Genomic DNA, 20189 nt, shown 5'->3' with positions numbered 1-20189 from the left:
ACCATTTAGTTGTATCAATCTCAGTGAGTGGGGTTGACTTGTAATTTTTCTTATTTGATTTCAGTTTTAAGGGTATGGTGGCTTCATAAAAGAATTTAGAATTAGGAAGTGTTTGCTCATTTTCTATACTCTAGAATAATTTGTATAAGATTCATGTTATTGGTGCCTTGCTTCCTATAACATGCCTGTAAAACCACTTTGTATTTTCTTTGAGGGAAGATTTCTGGTTTTTCTTGTTTGCTTTGATATTTTTTCTAGGGTATTACCCCTAAATTTTAAGATTTGTTGTCATAGAGCTATTCATAATACTCTGTTATTTTTTGGAGGACAGTACAGTGGATTTTTGTTTCTTAATTCTCTTATACTACTTACTTTTTTAAAAAAATGTTTTATTTTGGAGAATTTTGAACATATGTGAAAATAGACAACATAGTTTAATGAACCCCAATCCCTAACAGTCAACTCATTGCTGGTTTGCTTTATTCACATCCTAATTACTTCCACTCTTAATATTATTTTGAAGCAAAACACAGACATCACAATTTTATTTATAAAAATTTCAGAATATATCTCTAAAAAATAAAAGTTCTCCTTTTTAATCACAGTCCTATTGTCACATCAAAAAAATTTTAAAATACTTTCTTCATATTATCAAATATCCTGTTAGCATCCAAATGTCTCAAAAATATCCTCTCTTAAATTTGGCAATGTATGGAGCTATATCTCCCTTTTCTTCCTAATATTATTTCTTAATTCCATCTTTCTTTTGTATGTATGTGTGTGTGTATTTATTTATTTTTTGTTTAAAATAATTTTTTATTGCACAGGATACTTTTTTTCTTGTGTCTTGGACTTTTTTGTTGTTTTCTCTTTAATAACTATAAATTCAAGCTTAGGGCTTGCCTTTATCTTGAACAAGAAAACAAAACAACAAAGATTTATCATTTGCTAGCCTGATCTCGTTTTGAGAGAGAGATGGTAGTTAACTTGCAAGAGTAAATTTATACCATGAATGATGTGGGTCTAAGTCTGGTGGTACTAAAAGGAAACAATAGCATTTTTGACAAAAGTGTCATCTGTTGGTGGCATTTGCAGAGAAGAAGCCCATGCAAATTTCTTAACAACAGTAAACTCTATTATGAAATTCTAAAGTGTCTTACAGGCCAAAAAGGGAATGAGGTTAGTAAAATGCCTTAGAGTTTGAATAAAGTACTGGATTTGAAAGTTATTGAAACTTGGATATGTAAAAATAGGGTGGTAGGTTGGATCATGCTTTCACTGGTCTCAGGTTCAAATAAACTACTGTGACAGTATAGCGCTTCACAGGCCACACGCTTTTCAAGGGGCTTTTCTTTCCTTCAGTACGTGCTGGAAGTAGGTATGCTCAGTCGATTCGAAAAGAGTTGCCTAGCCCCAAAGCTAAAACATGAGAAAGGAAGAGAGATGGAATGATCACCTTAAGAGATTCTGCAGAGGAAATACCACCTTTCTTCACGGCTCCACTTTTCCTCATGCTTAAAGAAACACAATGTTTAGGGTGCCTGAGGTGAAACTCCTTAGGTAGAATGTTTTCAGGTCTGCTGGACCAGTCACACAGTCTACATTTTTCTTCAAAGCAACAACTTCTTTCCCTCCTTTTACAACTTCTTCTGACAGAGACCTGTGGTCCCTGCTGGTGTGCATTTCCACATCAAACAGAATCTACCCACCTTCTGGTGGGGCAGGGCTATCACAGAACTGCCTCTTGAATTACTCTGTCCTGATTCTTGTTGTACATCCAGAAGAATCTTCACATCTCCATTGTGGATAGAGAGTGAGGAACGTACATGTTCCAGCCCCCGTTTTTCCCATTGCCATTCCTGCTGTTCCTGAGTAGCTCCACCCAGGGACCTTCCTCACCTATATGGTGCTTTACAACAAAGGGAGAAGAAAAATGCAAGCAATGGTGTGTATTCCTTTCTCACTTTTCAGTTTTATTATGATATAGTGCATCAGAATTTGTTGGTGATTATAGTTTGTTAACAAGAAAGTATTTTATTCAACTAAAATCTGTGTGCTAAAGAAAAAAGCAGTAATATGGATAACTGGTTTATTAGTATTTAAAATGTGTTTTTATCTCTAAATTTCAATGCCCAATCTGTATTTCACATTATTAGGTCTAAGCATTCTGATTTTTCATGTTTCAAATTGAGATTGCTTTTTTGCCTAATTGGTGAAAATTTATCCTCTGATACAAAGTGTCAACATGAATCACCTTTAAGGTACTTTGTGTTAAACATTACCTGACAGCTATTAAAACCATTAGGGCCACTCTTCCAGAGGAGAATCATTTGGCTACATGATGTTGCATGTCTGTTTACATAAAATCTGTAGTATGATTTTCATGTCATTTTGTCTTCAGCCACTTAAACAGAACAACAGAGTGAAACAAACTACCTAGCTCCCAAGGGGGAACTAGTGTGGAAACGTACAGAAGAGGAGGAGGTGCTGGCATCCATAACCTGCTGGATGAGTGGAGCGATAGCATATAGTTGTTTAGGAACAGGCAGGCTTTGGACATACAGATTTGCAGAGAGAAAAATTATGTTTTGTTCTCTGAATTACGCAAAGAAATTGCTAGGATAAATGCCTTTTGGAGTTCTGCGGATAGTTTTTACTTTTTCTGTGACTTACGTTTTGTGATTGTTTTTGTCTTAGTACATTTGAGATGGTTTTTCCATTGAACTGGTATTGAGAAGAGCACTTTATTGAGGTTTAGAAGTAACATGACCAGTTTGAATGTTTTTTAAATAGATTTTAGTTTTTAGAGTAGTTTGAGTTTCACAGAAATACTGAGCAGAAGGTACAGAGATTTCTTACATACTCCTTACCCTCACACATGCATGGCCTTTTCCATTATGAACATCTCCCCCCAGAGTGGCACATTTATTATAATTGATGAACCTACGTGGACACATCATCATCACCCAAAGTCCATAGTTTACATTATAGTTTACTCTTGATGTTGTACATTCTATGATTTGCACAGATTTATAATGACTGTATTCACCATTATAGTATCATACAGGGTAGTTTCACTGCCCTAAAAATCCTCCATATTCCACCTTTTTGTTCCCCCCTCTCCCCTAACCTCTGGCCGCCATTGCTCTTTTTACTCTCTCCATAGTTTTGCCTTTTCCAGAAAGTCATATAGTTGGAATCATGCAATATATAGCCTTTTAGACTGGCTTCTTTCACTTAGTAATATGCATTTAAGTTTCCTCCATGTTTTTTCATGGCTTGAGGTAGCTCATTTCTTTTTAGCACTGAATAATACTCCATTGTCTGGATGTACCACCATTTATTTATCCATTCACCTACTGAAGGAGATCTTGGTTGCTTCCAAGTTTTGGTAATTGTGATAAAGCTGCTACAAACGTCTGTGTACAGATTTTTGTGTGAACATAAGTTTCAAAGAACCAACTTTTTGTTTCATTAGTTTCCTCTGTTGATTTTCTATTTTCAGTTTTATTGATTTCTGCTCTTATTTTCATTCTTTTTTTTTCAGGAAGATTAGCCCTGAGCTAACTGCTGCCAATCCTCCTCTTTTTTTTCTGAGGAAGGCTGGCCCTGAGCTAACATCTGTGCCCATCTTCCTCTACTTTCTATGTGGGACGCCTACCACAGCATGGCGTGCCAAGCCGTGCCATATCCGCACCCGGGATCCAAACCGGCGAACCTCGGGCCGCCGAGAAGCGGAACATGCGAACTTAACCGCTGCACCACCGGGCCGGCCCCTCTTGTTTTTATTCTTACTTTCCTGATGCTTACTTTGGACTTCATTTGCTCTTCTTTTTCTTTTTTCTTTTTTTGTGAGGAAGATTTTTGCTGAGCTAACGTCTGTGCCAATCTTCCTCTGTTTTATGTGGGCTGCTGCCACAGTGTGGCTTGACAAGCAGTGTGTAGGTCCATGTCCAGGATCTGAACCTGTGAACCCTGGGCCGCCAAAGCAGAGCGTGCGAACTTAACCACTACGCTCCTACTCTTCTTTTTTCTAGTTTCCTAACTAGAAGCTTAGATGCTTAGGTCATTGATTTTAAAGATTGTACTTTCCTTTTTCTCCCCAAAGCCCCCTGGTACATAGTTGTGTATTTTTAGTTGTGGGTCCTTCTAGTTGTGGCATTTGGGATGCTGCCTCAGCATGGCCTAATGAGCCCTGCCATGCCTGCATCCAGGATTCGAACCAGCGAACCCCTGCGCCACTGAAGCAGAGCGCGCAAACTTAACCACTCGGCCACGGGGCCAGCCCCTAGACCATTGATTTTAGATGTTTGTTCTTTTCTAATATATGCATTCAATGTTGGGAATTCCCATCTGCTTTCACTGCCTTGCACAAATTTTAATAAGTTGTGTTTTCATGTTTTGGTTCAAAATATTTTTTTAACTTCTGTTGAGATTTGTTCTTTGACTCGTGTATTTAGAAGTATATTGTTTAATCTCCAAGTATTTTGAGATTTTCCAGATATCTTTCTGTTACTCATTTCTAATTGTATTCCATTGTGGTCTGAGACGAGGAGACATATTATGATTTCTATTCTTTTAAATTTGTTAAGGTGTGTTTCCCATCCCAGAGTGTGTTCTAGGTGACTAGTGCATGTGAGCTTGAGTAGAATGTGTATTCTGCTCTTGTTGGATGAGGTAGTCTATCGATGTCCCTGGATAGTATTGTTGAGTTGAACTATGTCCTTAGTGACTTTTTGCCCGCTGGATCTGTCCAATTCTGATGGAGGGGTGTTGACGTCTCCAATTATAATAATAAATTCATTTATTTTTCCTGCAGTTCTGTCAGTTTTTGCCTCCTATAGTTTGACACTCTGTTGTTAGGCACATACACATTAAAGATTCTTATGTCTTTTTTGGAGGTTTGACTGCTTCATCATTATGTACTGCTTCTCTTTATCCCTGATAACTTCCTTGCTCTGAAGTATGCTCTGTCTGAAATTAATATAGCTACTTCTGCTTTCTTTTGATTAGTGTTAGTGTGGTATATTATGGTATATTTTTCTCCATTCATTTACTTTTAATGCATATGTGTCTTTATATTTAAAGTGAGTTTCTTAGACAACATATAGTTGGGTCTTGTCTTTTTTGGTTTTTTTAAGTTTTTTTGAGGAAGATTAGCCCTGACCTAACATGTGCTGCCAATCCTCCTCCTTTTTTACTGAGGAAGATGGGCGCAGAGCTAACATCCGTGCCCATCTTCCTCTACATTATATGTGGGATGCCTACCACAGCATGGCTTGCCAAGCGGTTTGTGGGTCCGCACCCGGGATTCAAACCTGCGAACCTCAGGTTGCCGAAGCAGAACGTGCAAACTTAAACTGTCGCACCACCAGGCTGGCCCTGGGTCTTGTTTTTTGATCCACTCTGACAGTCTTTGTCTTTAATTGGTGTGCTTAGACTATTGCTGTTTAAAGTGATTACTGATATAATTGGATTAATATCTGCCATATTTGTTACTGTTTTCTACTTGTTGCCCTTATTTTTGTTCCTATTTTTGTCTTCACTCTTTTTCTGCCTTTTGTGGTTTTAATTGAGCATGTTATATGATTCCATTTTCTCTCCTTTCTTAGCATAACTGTTACATTTCTCTTTTTACTTTTTCTAGTTGTTACCCTAGAGTTTACAATATACATTTACAACTGATCCAAGTCCACTTTCAAATAACACTATACCACTTCACAAGTAGTGTGAGTACCTTATAATAACAAAATGATCCTAATTCCTCCTTCCCATCCCTTGTATCATTGCTGTTATTATTTCACTTAACATAAACATACATCACCATATGTGTGTGTATGCTACATACATAAGCATACATAATCAAATATATTGATGCTATTATTATTTTGAACAAACTGTTATTTGGTAGATCAATTAAGAATAAGAAAAATAAAAGTTTTTATTTTACCTTCATTTATTCCTTCTCTGATGTTCTTTCTTTATGTAGATCCAAGTTTCTGACCTATATTTTCTCTTTCTCTCTAAAGAACCTTTTTTCACATTGCTTCCAAGGCAGGTCTACTAGCAACACATTTCCTCTATTTTTGTTTAAGTAAGTCTTTATTTCTCCAGCACTTTTGAAGCATAATTTCACATGCACAGAATTCTTGTTTGGTGAGTTTTTTCTCTCACACTTAAAATATTTCTCTCTACTCTTTTCTTGCTTATGTAGCTTCTGAGAAGTTGGATGTAATTCTTGTCTTTGTTCCTCTTTAGGTAAGAATTCTCTTCCTCTGGCTTGTCTTAGGATTTTTTCCTTTATCTTTGATTTTCTGTAGTTTGAAAATGATATGCCTAGGTGTATTTTTGTTTTTGACATTTATTCTACTTAATGTTTTCTGAGCTTCCTGGATCTGTAGTTTTGTGTCTGACATTAATTTGGGGAAATTCTCAGTCTTTATTATTTCAATTATTTCTTCCGTTCTTTTCTCTCTTTCTTCTCCTTGTATTCCAATATGTTACAACTTTTGTGGTTGTCCCGTAGTCCTTAGATATCCTGTTCTTTTTTTCCCTGTCTTTGTTGTCTTTGCTTTTCGGTTTTGGCTGTTTCTGTTGAGATATTCTCAAGCTCAGAGATTCTTCCCCTAGTTGTGTCGTGTCTAATAATAAGCCCATCTTCGGCACTCTGCATTTCTGATATAGTGTTTTTGAGCTCTAGTGTTTCTCCTTGGTTCTTTCTTAGGATTTCCATCTCTCTGCTTACATTGCCCATCTTTTCCTTCATGCTATCTACTTTATTCATTAGAGCCCACAGCTTATTAATCATAGTTGTTGTAAATTCCTGATCTCATACTTCCAGCATGCTTGCCGTGTCTGGTTCTGATGCTTGCTCTGTCTCTTCAAATTGTGTTTTTGGCCGTTTGGTGTGCCTTGTAATTTTGTCTCGCTAGCTGGACACAGTAAAAGGAACTACTGTAAATAGGCTTTTAGTAATGTGGAGGTGGAGACGTGTAGGCATAGGGGAAGTATTCTATCGTCCTGTGATTAGGTCAGTCTTTTACTAAGCCTATGCCTCTGCACTGTGAACTTCACAAACGTTTCTCAGTCGTCCTCCACCCCCAACCTTTAGGTGGGTCAGGATGGCTGAAGTGGCCTGGAGTTGAGTATTTCCCTACCTCTAGATCGGTTAGGCTCTGGTTAACTAGTTTCTCTTGAGGGCAGGCCTTGTTAAGAACAAAGTGCTCTGGCGTATTTCAAAGTGGTTCCTTTTCCTCTTCCTCTTCCAGGAGCATGAGGGGATTTTTCTCTGGTATTTATCGTGAGTACCTGGTCGAGCTGCTGGAGGTAAATCTCACAAAATTTGCTGTAACTGAGTCCCCTGGAGTTTTTAACTCTCAGTGTTGTCCACCCTGAGCCTGCAGCAATTCGTCAATTATAGTTCTGGTTTCTCTACCCAGGCACTGGTTCTTGAGGAGGTTGCTGCTTGTGGGTTTCTACTCCAGTGAGTTGTGATACCCTGTATTGCCTGTTCGTCATTCCAGTCTTGGGAGCAGTGGTTTACCCTGTGGTCTCACTTCTCTTGTAGATCTAAGAAGAGTTATTCCTTTGTCTGTTCAGCTTCTTACTTGGGAGGATGGAGCAGTGACTTTCAGCCTTCTTATATACCTCTCAGAAACCAAAAGTTAAAATGACTTCAAGCTGAGACTTGTTTTTTTTTTTTGAAACAAGGATCGCATCATTTTGTTTTTAGTTACTTCAACCATGGGCATAAGTCATATAGTTACAACTTCTATACCTTAGATGTAAAAGATTCTCAGTCTGCTTTTGAGCATTCCCAGTACTGATCCTCACTGTCATGTGAGGGTGAGACGTTTCCATAGTCCCTTTGAAATGTCTACATGGAATATAGAAGCTGGCGCTCCTGTTCCTTGGAGCTGTAATCTCAGCACCAACTCATGTCCTCTGTCGTGGTTTTCCTTGAGAAGTGGAATGGCCTAGTAGTGTTCATTACTGTCTAACTGCATGGCCTTAGATGAATCATTTTCCTGTGTATTCTTCAGATTATTTATAAACTCTAGTATACTAATGAAATCATTAGTAGTGTTTGCCCATTTTGCAAGGAGTTTGTGAAGATTAATGCTATTTAAGCCCTTCAGATACTAATTTTCAATATACAATAAACCTTAATTGATTGCAAGTTATGCTAGGCACCATGCTAGATGCTGAGTATAGAAATGTTGAATAAAATATAGGTCCTACTTTTGAGCTCAGATCTGGCTGAAGAGACTTAAATGTAGGTAATCACATGTAGCATGTTACGTGCTGTGAGGTAGGTATCTTCAAAGTATAATAGGAAGACAAAAGGAGAGAATGTTTAACTGGGATGCAATTAGAAATATAAATTCAAATAGGACACACATCTTAACTATAATTAGCAATTTCAGAGCTAGAACTGGATTATAACCATTACTGTAATATCCTGGCATTGATAGGGGTTTGTGTTTGTTTGTTTGTTTTCTCTCTCCACCTTATTTTTTTACCCTACCAGAGAGTGGTGAGTTGAGAACAGGATTGGAAATCACAAGGTTTCTTTGTGGCCCCAGCTCTGCCAAATATTAGCCCTGTGTTTTTAAGGGAATTCATTTAACTTGTCTGAGCCTCAGTTTTATCAACTACAAAACAGGAAGAATAGCTTCTATGTCACACAAAAATAATGATGTAAAAGTGTTTGATGAAAATGCTACATTTTAACAAATGTTAGGTTTTAAGATATGTCTTGAGTGTGTATTTTCCTGTTCCTAAGTCTGATTGAAGTTTCCTTTGAGTTTTGGTTCTGCCTTTTGCTTGCCCTGCAGTGCAGTTAGGGCACAGACTAGTTGGCATGCTCAGATTTTCCCTGACTCATCTTGTTCCCTCCCTCCTCCTGCTCCTTCTCCTCACTGGCGTTCATTTCCTGGGATTGTGTTGCTACCTTAGAAGTCTGTCTTGTCTCCTGAAAAGGGCAGTGCAAGTCCACTGCGGTAAGGGTTCTCTTTTATTTTCTCCTATGTCATGTACTAAACTAAATACTTATTATGAAAAATGTAGTTTTATATTACATAAAAGATTATTGGAGAACATGTCATCTAATGTCTATCATAATATTTAAGTAGTTGAATAAAAGTAATTTTTGTCTTTTTTATCTTTGACTTGAAGTTTCTCATTTCTGTTTTAAGAATAGCAAACCTCAAAGTGTTGTTGTTGTTTTAATCAAGGATATTTGAAGACTGTCTCTTAGAAACTTTTAGGTAAGACTTTGTTACAATAGAGTTTCTACACTGTGGGAGGTGACACACAGTTTGTGATCTAAAAATCAGTTAAGTGGGTTTTGAAGCTAAAATAAAATTTTAGTGTAGTAAGGGTATGAGCTATTTGTTTTGAATGTGAGTGTGGGTGTTTACTTCATTGTGTTCTCAAATGTATTTTCGTGGGTCTTGGTCATAATATTAGGTAGAAAATTACTTCTCTGGAATTTCTTTCACATTCCCCATTTTCTTATTTTAGGCTAATAGTGATCTAAGAGGCATTTGCTTGTTAGTATCCTGTTGAGTGAATGTAGAAAACCAATTATCTGTTTTTATCTTTGCAAAGTGAATACTTGAGAGGTAGATATTATATAAAGGCTGAGAAGTAACGATAAAGATTTGTTGGCACATCTTAGGGGAGGTGAATCCCTAGGTGAATTTACCAATGAATGTGGTCTTTGCACTTCTGACAAACCATCTTCGATGGAAAAGTTAAGTCCGTAAGAGCTCAGTTTATCATCATCTGTGACCCTAAAGGTGAAATACTGCTTGAAATGGAAGAAAATTTGTAACTGATGTGAAACCAACAAAAAAAAGGAGGCAAAATGCAGTCAATATAGACATCATGAAGCAGCTACTGCACATTTTTGAAATGGTTCTTTGAATGATCTCCAAGCTGCTTTTACTTTGTTCCTACCACCAAAACCAAAAAGTTACATTTATATTTTATCTTACATTTATTTAAAAATATTCCTTTTATCTCCATATTTCAGTTTCTTCTCTACTTTTTATTTGAAGGTTTTCATGCACATGTCTTTGTGTTTGTGTTTCTTGCTTGAAGAAAACACCAAGAATAACCTTTTCCATTTCCTTCTTGCCGTGAACTCAGGGAAAAGCACTGGTACGGTAATTGGGGGGACTTCAGCCTAAGAGTTAGGGTAGCATAGTTGATGAAAGCATGGACCCTGGAAGTAAACTGTTTGGGCTTAAATCCAATCCGAGTTTTATGACTTTGGGCAAATTACTTATTATTCTCTTCAGTTGCTTCAATTTCCTTGTCTGTAAAATGGAAATAATAGTAAGATTTACTTGACAGCGTTGCAGGATTTAAATCGATTAAGTAAAGTCTTTAGAAGAGCACTTAAGAGTTATGTAAGGTATACCTCTTGTTACTGACATCTAGTTCTCATAGCAAGCTAGAGACCTTGGGCAAGTTCTTAATCTCTCTAGGCTTAATCTATTTAAAAAAAAAAAGGGGAGGGGGAAGGCCAGCCCCGGGGCTGAGTGGTTAAGTTCATGCACTCTGGTTAGGCAGCCCAGGATTTCACTGTTTCGGATCCTGGGTGCGGACCTAGCACCACTCATCAAGCCATGCTGAGGTGGTGTCCCACATAGCAGAGCCAGAAGGACCTACAACTAGAATGTTCAACTATGTACTGGGGTGTTTTGGGGAGAAGAAAAAGAAAAAAAGAGAGAGAGAGATTGGCAACAGATGTTAGCTCAGGCGCCAATCTTTAAAAAAAAAAAAAAAAAAGGCATAGTTTGCTGATTCTTTTGTGCATAAACTCTGATAGTTGGTCCCAATTAGTTTTATATTTTTGAGTCCTTAAAGTTATTCCTTTGTGTTTTTGTATCAGTAGGACTAAAGAGCTGGATATTTCCAACAATATAAATATTTTGTGCTAAAAGTGATTTAGATTGTGGAAGTGGCTCTAAAGCTGGTTGAAGATGTTATTCCCCCAGTGTGCTAAGTTTAGGTGAGGTATTACTCAAAACAGCTCTTCATCTTTTACTGAAAGCCTACTCTTCATTAGTGACAGTAATTGTTAAGAGAGAGACCTCTTTTTATATTTTTGCTTTATATGAATTAGTTCCTAGGAGTAAAATTCTTGGTGGTCATCTATTCTTTCTTTTAAACTTTTTACATTAGGGAGAAAAAAACCTTCCTACATTAGAGCACAGAATTTTTGGTGAATCTTTATTAAAAGGTCACATGCCAAATACAGAAATAAATTGTAAGGGATGGAGACCATGACGACAAAGAAAAAAGCAATTAAATCTGAATTGGCTTTTGAGCAATGTATTATTCCAAAGTTGTAATTTGACAAACTTGTTGACCTAGTATGTTCGATGAGGTGAAAAGTTCCTCTAGATGTGGAACAAAGAATGTTTTTAACTCTTTTGCTATCTTTGAGCTGTTAAAAATAAAGAGAAAACTCATTTTTCACTAAATTCTATTTCATTTAATTTTTCCCTTATTTCTTCATGATGGCACTTTTGAAATTTCCTTTTCACTTGTTTTGGCTTAGAGCCCTAAAGAAAAAGTAGTGAAAGTCTGCTTTCTGACAATTAATATTCTTACTTCTTTTGTTATGGTTCTTTTGTTTTGTTTTGCTTTTGCTTTTTAAATTGGTTCTTGTTATTAGAGGTTCTGTTTTTAGAAATGCAGGTAAGTAACTTGTTGAGAATTCCTGTAAGTGAGCACTTAAGACCTCTCTGACCCTCGGATAACCATTCTGTTTGAAGAGTTCTGTAATTGTAAGGCTGCTCTGTGAATCCAGCTGTACTGTACATTTTTTGAAATGGCATGGAAACAGATTGCAAAACTTGTAGAGTGTGAACAGAGAATGTGAGCAGATGTGATTCTAAGACTAAGAATAAAGAACAAGGGAAATTACCTTCCTTATCTCCAGATAACTCAGTTGGGAGGTGGAGGTGGTTAGTAGCACCTTTTGAGTTTGTAGAGGAAAAGTTTTAAATGTTAATGGAAGAGGCAGGCGTGGTGGTCTAGTGGTTAAGATTCGGCCAGGTTTGTTTCCCGGTCGTGGAACTACGCTACCTGTCCGTCAGTTGTCATACTGCAGCAGTGGCTCACAGAGAACTAAAAACTAACAACTAGGACACACAACCATGCACTGAAGCTTTAAAAAGAAAGAAAAGAAAAAGGAAAAAATATTAATAGAAGACTAAGAAGAATACACTATATTTTAAGTAACTTATTGTGGAGTAACTGATGTTCTTTGACTATTTGGCATAACTTTGTTTCTTTATGTTTGTTATTTTGGGATTTTTTTGAGGAAGATTAGCCTTGAGCTAACTGCTGCCAATCCTCCTCTTTTTGCTGAGGAAGACTGGTCCTGAGCTAATGTCCATGCCCATCTTCCTCTACTTTATATGTGGGACCCCTACCACAGCATGGCTTGCCAAGCGGTGCCATGTCCTCACCCAGGATCTGAACCTGCAAACCCCAGGCCACCGAAGTAGAACGTGTGCGCTTAACCACTGAGCCACCGGGCCAGCCCCTGGCATAACTTTGAAATGCAAATTCTTTGGATTTTGGTGTAGAATAGCAGGTTATGGTATGTGTTATATTGCACATAAAAGATGTTCCATCTTTATGGGTTGGTGATTCCAAGGCAGCAATCATGCAGAAAGAGAAATGACAGCTCTTCTGCAGTGGAAAAGATCCCAGATTCGAGAACTGGACCAGCTTGTCTAAGTTCCCCCAAACTAATATTATATTAATAGGATTATATTCAACTAATATAATCCTATTAGTATGATATGTATGGAATCCTGTAAGGCACATGGGAGGAATGGGACTGAGAAAAGAAAGAAATACAACAAAGATGTTATAAAAACATATCCTTAATCTCTGGGAACTTAGTGGGGATGTAAGGCAGATACACACTCTTTACTATATGTTTTATGGCCAAGAGAACAGATAAATCATTTAAGAGTTTAGAGACAATGAGAAGGGTTCAGAAGGGCAGAATTGAAAGGAGGGCATTCTAGGTGGATGGAACAAGGTAATGAGTCACAAAACAGGGATGTTGAGTTCTCTCTTCAGCACCAGCACTGTGTGACCTTGAACAACAGACACTGAGATGCAGTCCATATGTGTAGAAATATAGAGATGAATAAAGAGCTGCACCTACCAGTACCTGAGAAAACCAAAGTAGCTAGTGTTCAGAGCTGCTTTTATATCCAAAGATGGGACCAATTTTCCTGTCAGTCAAGCATTTATTGAGCACCACTGTTTGCTCGGCATACATTAGGCATTACAAGGGGGATAATCAAGTTTAAAGCATATTTTCTTCCCTTGAGGTATTTATAATCTAGTTGGGGAGAGGATTAATACTTTTGAATAAATTAGTGAGAAATATGATATAAAATGTATAATTATGATACTTTGTGTGGCCCGAACTCAGAGCTATGAATGCAGGAGAAATAAGAGAGGGGGATTGGATTCAGTCTAGAGAGGGTGGAATTTAAGCCAGACCCTGGTTGAGCCAGATGAAGAGTCTTAAACTGGGACCCATGGATATTTCAGGGAGTCTGAAATTCCCCCTAAAATGGTATACTGCTTTGTATGAATGCACAGTTTTAAGGGAGAAGTCTCACACCTTTCATTATATTTGCAAAACATTTGTGTTCCTCAAAATGTTAACACCAGTACCCACATGAATAAGAAGCCAGGGCTTGGGAATTTAGTACAGCACTTGTAGGGACGATGAGCACCCCCCCCAAGATAAGCCTTCCCTCTTATGTGGAGCACTCACTATGTGGTTAAGACAAATGTAGGCTAAAGGCTGGCTCTAGGAATAGAGAGGAAATTAGCCTTGCCTCCTCTAATACCATTCACTGTACTGCAGCTTTAAAAAACACTTTTTTTCGTATACGTATTCATTTATTAATACCTGAATTAAAATTATTAGCAGTTAGGGAAAAGTTGTGTAAGATATTAAAATACAAGAGACATATGCAACATGCAGTGTTAAGGGAAAAAACTTGTGTATTGAGTAAATGACATACATTTTTTGGATTGGTATTATAATATTTAAAAGCATCAGAAATATCACAAGATACATTTGAGCCTAAAAATGTTATCTGATGCTTATAAAGTTATAGTTTTCTTAGATGCTATTTCCCTAGCCTTGTTATTTTTTCTTATTTTTCTTTTTTTGAGGTAATGTTGGTTTATAAATATGTAAATTTCAAGTATACATCATATTTCAGCTTCTGTGTAGACTGCATTGTGCTCACTACTAAAAGTCTATTGCCGTCCATTCCCATACGCATGTTCCCCTTTATCCCTTTAGCCCCGTACCGTCTTCCCCTCTGGTAACCACCAGTCTGTTCTCAGTATCTATGTATTTGGTGTTTGTTTATCTTCCACATATGCATGATATCATATGGTATTTGGCTTTCTTGGTCTGACTCATTTCACTTAAGATAATACCTTCCAGGTCCGTCCATGTTGTTGCAAATGGCAAGATTTCATCTTTTTTTTTTAATGGCTGAATAGTATTTCATTGTATACATGTACCACATCTTCTTTATCAGTTCATCTGTTGATGGGCACTTAGGTTGCCTCTAAGTCTTGGCTATTGTGAATAACACTGCAGTGAACATAAGGGTACATATATCTTTTCCAATTAGTGTTTTTGTGTTCTTTGGATAAATACCCAGAAGTGGAATAGCTGGATCATATGGTATTTCTATTTTTAATTTTTTCAGGAATCTCCTTACTGTTTTCCATAGTGGCTGTACCAATTTACATTCCCACCAGCAGTATATAAGGGTTCCTTTTTTTCCACATCTTATCCAACACTTATTATTTGTCTTTTTAATAATAGCCCTTCTGACAGGTGTGAGGTGATGTCTCATTGTAGTTTTCATTTGCACTTCCCTAATAATTAGTAATGTTGAACATCTTTTCATGTGCCTATTGGCCATCTCTATATCTTCTTTGGAAAAAATTACTGTTCAGATCCTCTGTCCATTTGTTGATTGGGTTGTTTTTCTGTTGTTGAGTTGTATGAGTTCTTTATATATTTTGGAGATTAACCCCATATTGGATATATGATTTGCAGATATCTTCTTCCAGTTGATAGGTCGTCTTTTCGTTTTGTTGATGATTTTCTTTGCCATGCAGAAGCCTTTTAGTTGGGTGTAGTCCCATTTGTTTATTTTTTCTTTTGTTTCCCTTGCCTGAGGAGACATATTCAAAAAATACTGCTAAGACTGTCGTCAAAGAGCATACTGCCTGTATTCTCTTCTAGGAATTTTATGGTTTCAGGTCTTACATTCAACTCTTTAATCCATTTTGAGTTAACTTTTGTGTATAGTGTAAGATAATGGTCTACTTTCATTCTTTTGCATGTGGCAGTCCAGTTTTCCCAACACCATTTGTTTAAGAGGCTTTCTTTTCTCCATTGTATAGTCTTGGCCCCTTTGTCAAAGATTGGCTGTCCATAGATGTGTAGGTTTATTTCTGGGCTCTCGATTCTGTTGCTTGGATCTATGTGTATAGTGTCAGTTTTACTTCTTCCTTTCCAATTTGGATCCCTTTTATTTCTTTTTCTTGTCTGATTGCTCTGGCTAGGACTTCCAATGCTCTATTGAATACGAGTGGTGAGAGTGAGCATCCTTGTCTTGTTCCTGTACTTGGAGGGATGGCTTTCAGTTTTTCACCATTGAGTATGATGTTAGCTGTGAGTTTGTAATATATGACCTTTATTATGTTGAGCTACTTTCCTTCTATGTCCATTTTATTGAGAGTTATCATAAATAGACATTGAATCTTGTCAAATGCTTTCTCTGCATCTGTTAAGATGAGCATGATTTTTATTCCTCATTTTGTTAATGTGATATATCACATTGTTTGATTTGCAGATGTTGAAGTAGGCCTGGCCCTGGAATAAATCCTACTTGATTGTGGTGTATGACCCTTTTAATGTATTGTATATGATTTGCTTATATTCTGTTGAGGATTTTTGTGTCTATGTTCATCAGCTATATATATATATATTAAAGATTGGCACCTGAGCTAACAACTGTTGCCAATCTTTTTTTTTCTGCTTTGTCTCCCAAAATCCCCCCAGTACATAGTTGTATATTTTAGTTGTGGGTCCTTCTAGTGTGGCATGTGGGACATCACCTCACTGTGGCCTGATGAGCGGTGCCATGTCTGTGCCCAGGATCCGAACCAGTGAAACCCTGAGCTGTTGAAGCGGAGCACGCAAACTTAACCACTTGGCCATGGGGCTGGCCCCCATCAGCAATATTGGTCTGTAATTTTCCTTTTTTGTGTTGTCTTTGTCTGGTTTTGGAATAAGGGTAATTTTGGCCTCATAAATGAGTTAGAAAGTGTCCTGTCCTCTTTAGTTTTTTGGTAGAGTTTGAGAAGGATAGGTATTAAATCTTCTTTGAATGTTTGGTGGAATTCAGCAGAGAAGCCATCTGATCGTGGACTTTTATTTTTTGAAAGGTTTTTGGTTACTGTTCAATCTTTTTACTAATGATTGGTCTATTCAGATTTTCTGTTTCTTCTTGATTCAATTTTTGGAGGTTGTATGATTCTATGAATTTATCCATCTGTTCTAGGTTATCCAATTTGTTGGTGTGTAGTTTTTCATAGTATTCTCCTATAATCCTTTGTATTTCTGTGGTATCTGTTGTAATTCCTCCTCTTTCACTTCTGAATTTATTTATTTGAGCCTTATCTCTTTTTTTCTTAGTGACTCTAGCTAAGAGTTTGTCAGTTATATCTCTTCAAAGAACCAGCTGTTAGTTTCATTGATCCTTTCTATTGTCTTTTTAGTCTCTGTTTCATTTATTTCCACTCTGATTTTTATTATTTCCTTCTTTCTACTAACTTTGGGCTTCATTTTTCTTCTTTTTCTAGTTCTTTTTGGTGTAATGTTAGATTGTTTATTGAAGATTTTTCTGGTTTCTTAACTTTCTTTAAGGTAGGCCTGTATTACTATAAATTTCCTGCTTAGTACTGCTTTTCCTGCATCCCATAGATTTTGGTATGTTGTGTTTTCATTTTCATTTGTCTCCAGATATTTTTTGATTTCTCCTTTGATTTCTTCATTGATCCAGTAGTTGTTCAGTAGCATGTTGTTTAGTCTCTACATATTTGTGGCTTTTTCAGCTTTCTTCTTGTGGTTGATTTCTAATTTCATACCATTGTGGTTGTAAAAGATGCTTGATATGATTTCAGTCTTAAATTTATTAAGACTTGTTTTATTTCCCAACATATGGTCTGTCTTGGAGAATGTTCCATGTGCACTTGAGAAGAATGTGTATCTATTAAGTCCATCTGGTTCTAATGTTTCATTTAAGGCCAATGTTTCCTTGTTAATTCTCTATCCATTGATGTAAAAGGGATATTAAAGTCCTCTACTATTATTGTATTGCTGTCAGTTTCTCCTTTTAGGTCTGTTAATAGTTGCTTTATATACTTTGGTGCTCCTATATTAGGTACATATATATTAATAAATGTTATGTCTTCTTGATAGATTGTCCCCTTTATCATTATATAATGTCCATCTTTGTCTCTTTTTTTTTGGCTTGAAGTCTATTTTGTCTGATATGATTATGGCTATACCTGCTTTCTTTTGGTTGCCATTTTCTAGGAGTATTATCTTCCATCCCTGAATTTTGAGTCTATGTTTGTCTTTAGAGCTGAGATGTGTCTCCTGGAGGCAGCATATTGTTGGGTCTTGTTTTTAAATCCATCCAGCCACTCAGTGTCTTTTGTTTGGTGAAGTCAATCCATTTACGTTTAGGGTGATTATTGATATATCAAGGCTTAATACTGCCATTTTATCTTAGTTTTGTGGTTGCTTTATCTGCCCATTGTTTCTTTTTCCTTATGTTTCTGTCTGCCATTTCAATTTGGTGGTTTTTTGTATTGTGTTTTTCAGTTTCCTCTTTTTTTATGTTTTTTGTTTCTGCTCTGAATTTTTGTTTTGTGGTTCCCATGAGGTTTGTATAAAAGATCTCATTGATGATCTAGTCCTTTTTCTGCTGATAACATCTTATCTCCATTTGCCTGTGGAGGTTCTGTCTTTTTCTTTTTCCTCTTTGTTTTGTGTTCACTAATTATCCCTTTTTGTATTGTGAGTTTGTTACCAAATTGAAGTGGTTATAGTTATTTTTAATTCTTTCTTTCCCTCTACCCTTTATATGATAATTGTTTACTAACCTATTCTGATACAGAGTTGCAATTTTCTGATTCTGTCTATTTGTCACCTTGCTTAAAGCTTTGTATACCTTTGCCTTTTTGTTTCAGGTGGGAGAGGGCTTTTCAAGATTTCTTGTAAGGCAGGTTAGTGGCAATGAACCCCCTCAGCTTTTGTTTGTCTGGGAAAGCCTTTATTTCTCCTTCATATTGGAAAGATAACTTTGCTGGATAGAGTATTCTTGGCTCACGGTTTTCATCTTTCAATATTTAATCATATCATTCCACTCTCTCCTGGCCTGTAGAGTTTCTGCTGAGAAATCCACTGATAGCCTAATGGGAATTCCTTTGTAGGTTACTGGTTTTTTCCCCTCTCTGGTCACCCTCAATCGTTCTTCTTTGTCACTGACTTTTGACAGTTTTAATATAATGTGCCTTGGAGAAGGTCTTCTTGCATCAAGATCATTAGGTGTTCTATTAGTTTCGTGTACTTGTCTATCCAGTTTCTTCCCCAAGTTTTGGCAGTTCTCAGCTATATTTCTTTAAGCTCTCTGCTCCATTATCCCTCCCTTCTCCTTCTGGGAAACTCATTATCTTTAGGTTGCTTTTCCTAATTGAGTTGTATATTTCCTGTAGAATTTCTCCATTTTTAAAAAATCTTAGCTCTCTCCCTTCCACCTGAATCGTTTCTAGATTGCTAATTCTCTTTTGCATATGGTCTGCTCTATCTCCAGTGCTTTCTGCTTTATTCTCCATTTCATTTATTGTGTTCTTCAGCTCCAAAATTTCTTCTTGGTTCTTTTTTAGAGTTTCAGTCTCCTTGGTGAAGTACTTCTTCTGTTTGTTAATTTTATTCCTGAACTCATTGATTTGTCTTTTTTTTTTTAAAGATTGGCACCTGAGCTAACAACTGTTGCCAATCTTTTTTTTTTTTTTCCTGCTTTGTCTCCCCCAAACCCCTCCTGGTACATAGTTGTGTATCTTAGTTGCAGGTCCTTCTAGTTGTGGCATATGGAATGCCACCTCAGTGTGGCCTGACAAGCGGTACCATGTCCGCACCCAGGATCCAAACCAGTGAAACCCTGGGCTGCTGAAGTGGAGCACATGACGTTAACCACTCGGCCACAGGGCCGGCCCCCTGATGTGTCTTTTTGAGTTTTCTTGTAGCTTGTTGAGTTTCTTTGTGACAGCTGTTTTGAATTGTGTATCAGTTAGATTGCAGTCTTCCATGACTTCAAGTTTGGTTTCTGGAGAGTTGTCATTTTCTTTTTGTGATACCATGTTTCTGTAGTTCTTCATGGTGCTTGATGAGTTCCTCCTCTGCTGGTGCATTTGTCGTAGCAAATACCTTTCTTACTTGGGTAAGCTTTGTTTGCTTTGATTCTGAGCTGCTTCTGGTTATATCTGAGAGCCTATGCTTTTCACCCTCCACTGCCTCTGCCAGAGGTATTGTCAGTGCCCTTCTTGTGCTGCTTGTGCCTCTGAGTTTGCTGGTGCTTTGCTGCTTACAGTGGCACTGCAGTTGCAGGTGTCGCCACCAGGGTCACAAGACTGACAAGCACTTCTGCTGCTTCTAGGGTCACCTGGATCACAGGTTCCCCCACTGTGGCGGATGGAGGGGGAGAGTGGGATGGGAGGCAGGGTAATAGGCGCCTCTGCCACATTCAAGTTTGTTGGGTCGGCAGGCATCACTGCTGCAGGTGAGGGTGTTGAAGTTGCAGGCACCACTGCAGCTGGGGGGCCCCAGAGGTTGTGGGCTCTGCTGTCACTGTTACCTGGCTCTCAACAGCCTCTCTACGGGTGCTGGTGCTGCTGCTGTGTGTGCCACCTGCACTGCTGCTCCCAGGTTTTCTGGAAGTGCTGGCACCACCACTGCTAGGTGGGCCAGTGTTATAGCGGACTTTACAACTGCCACAGGGGTAGAGGTACCTGGTCACAAGGGCTGCTGG

General features: G+C 37.6%; 1 protein-coding gene and 1 pseudogene across 1 annotated transcript in view; one reads left to right on the top strand and one right to left on the bottom strand.

Annotated features, from left to right (window-relative positions):
• BCL2L13 (BCL2 like 13) overlaps nucleotides 1–20189 on the top strand; it is a 92442-nt gene that overhangs the window by 58527 nt on the left and 13726 nt on the right.
• On the bottom strand, nucleotides 1243–19929 carry LOC103559206 (BCL2/adenovirus E1B 19 kDa protein-interacting protein 3-like pseudogene; annotated as a pseudogene).

This window comes from Equus przewalskii, chromosome 5, assembly GCF_037783145.1.
Source record: "Equus przewalskii isolate Varuska chromosome 5, EquPr2, whole genome shotgun sequence".
Classification (NCBI taxonomy): Eukaryota; Metazoa; Chordata; class Mammalia; order Perissodactyla; family Equidae; genus Equus; species Equus przewalskii.
The sequence above is the reverse complement of the archived record's forward strand: the minus strand, read 5'-3'. Positions and strand labels throughout refer to the sequence as shown.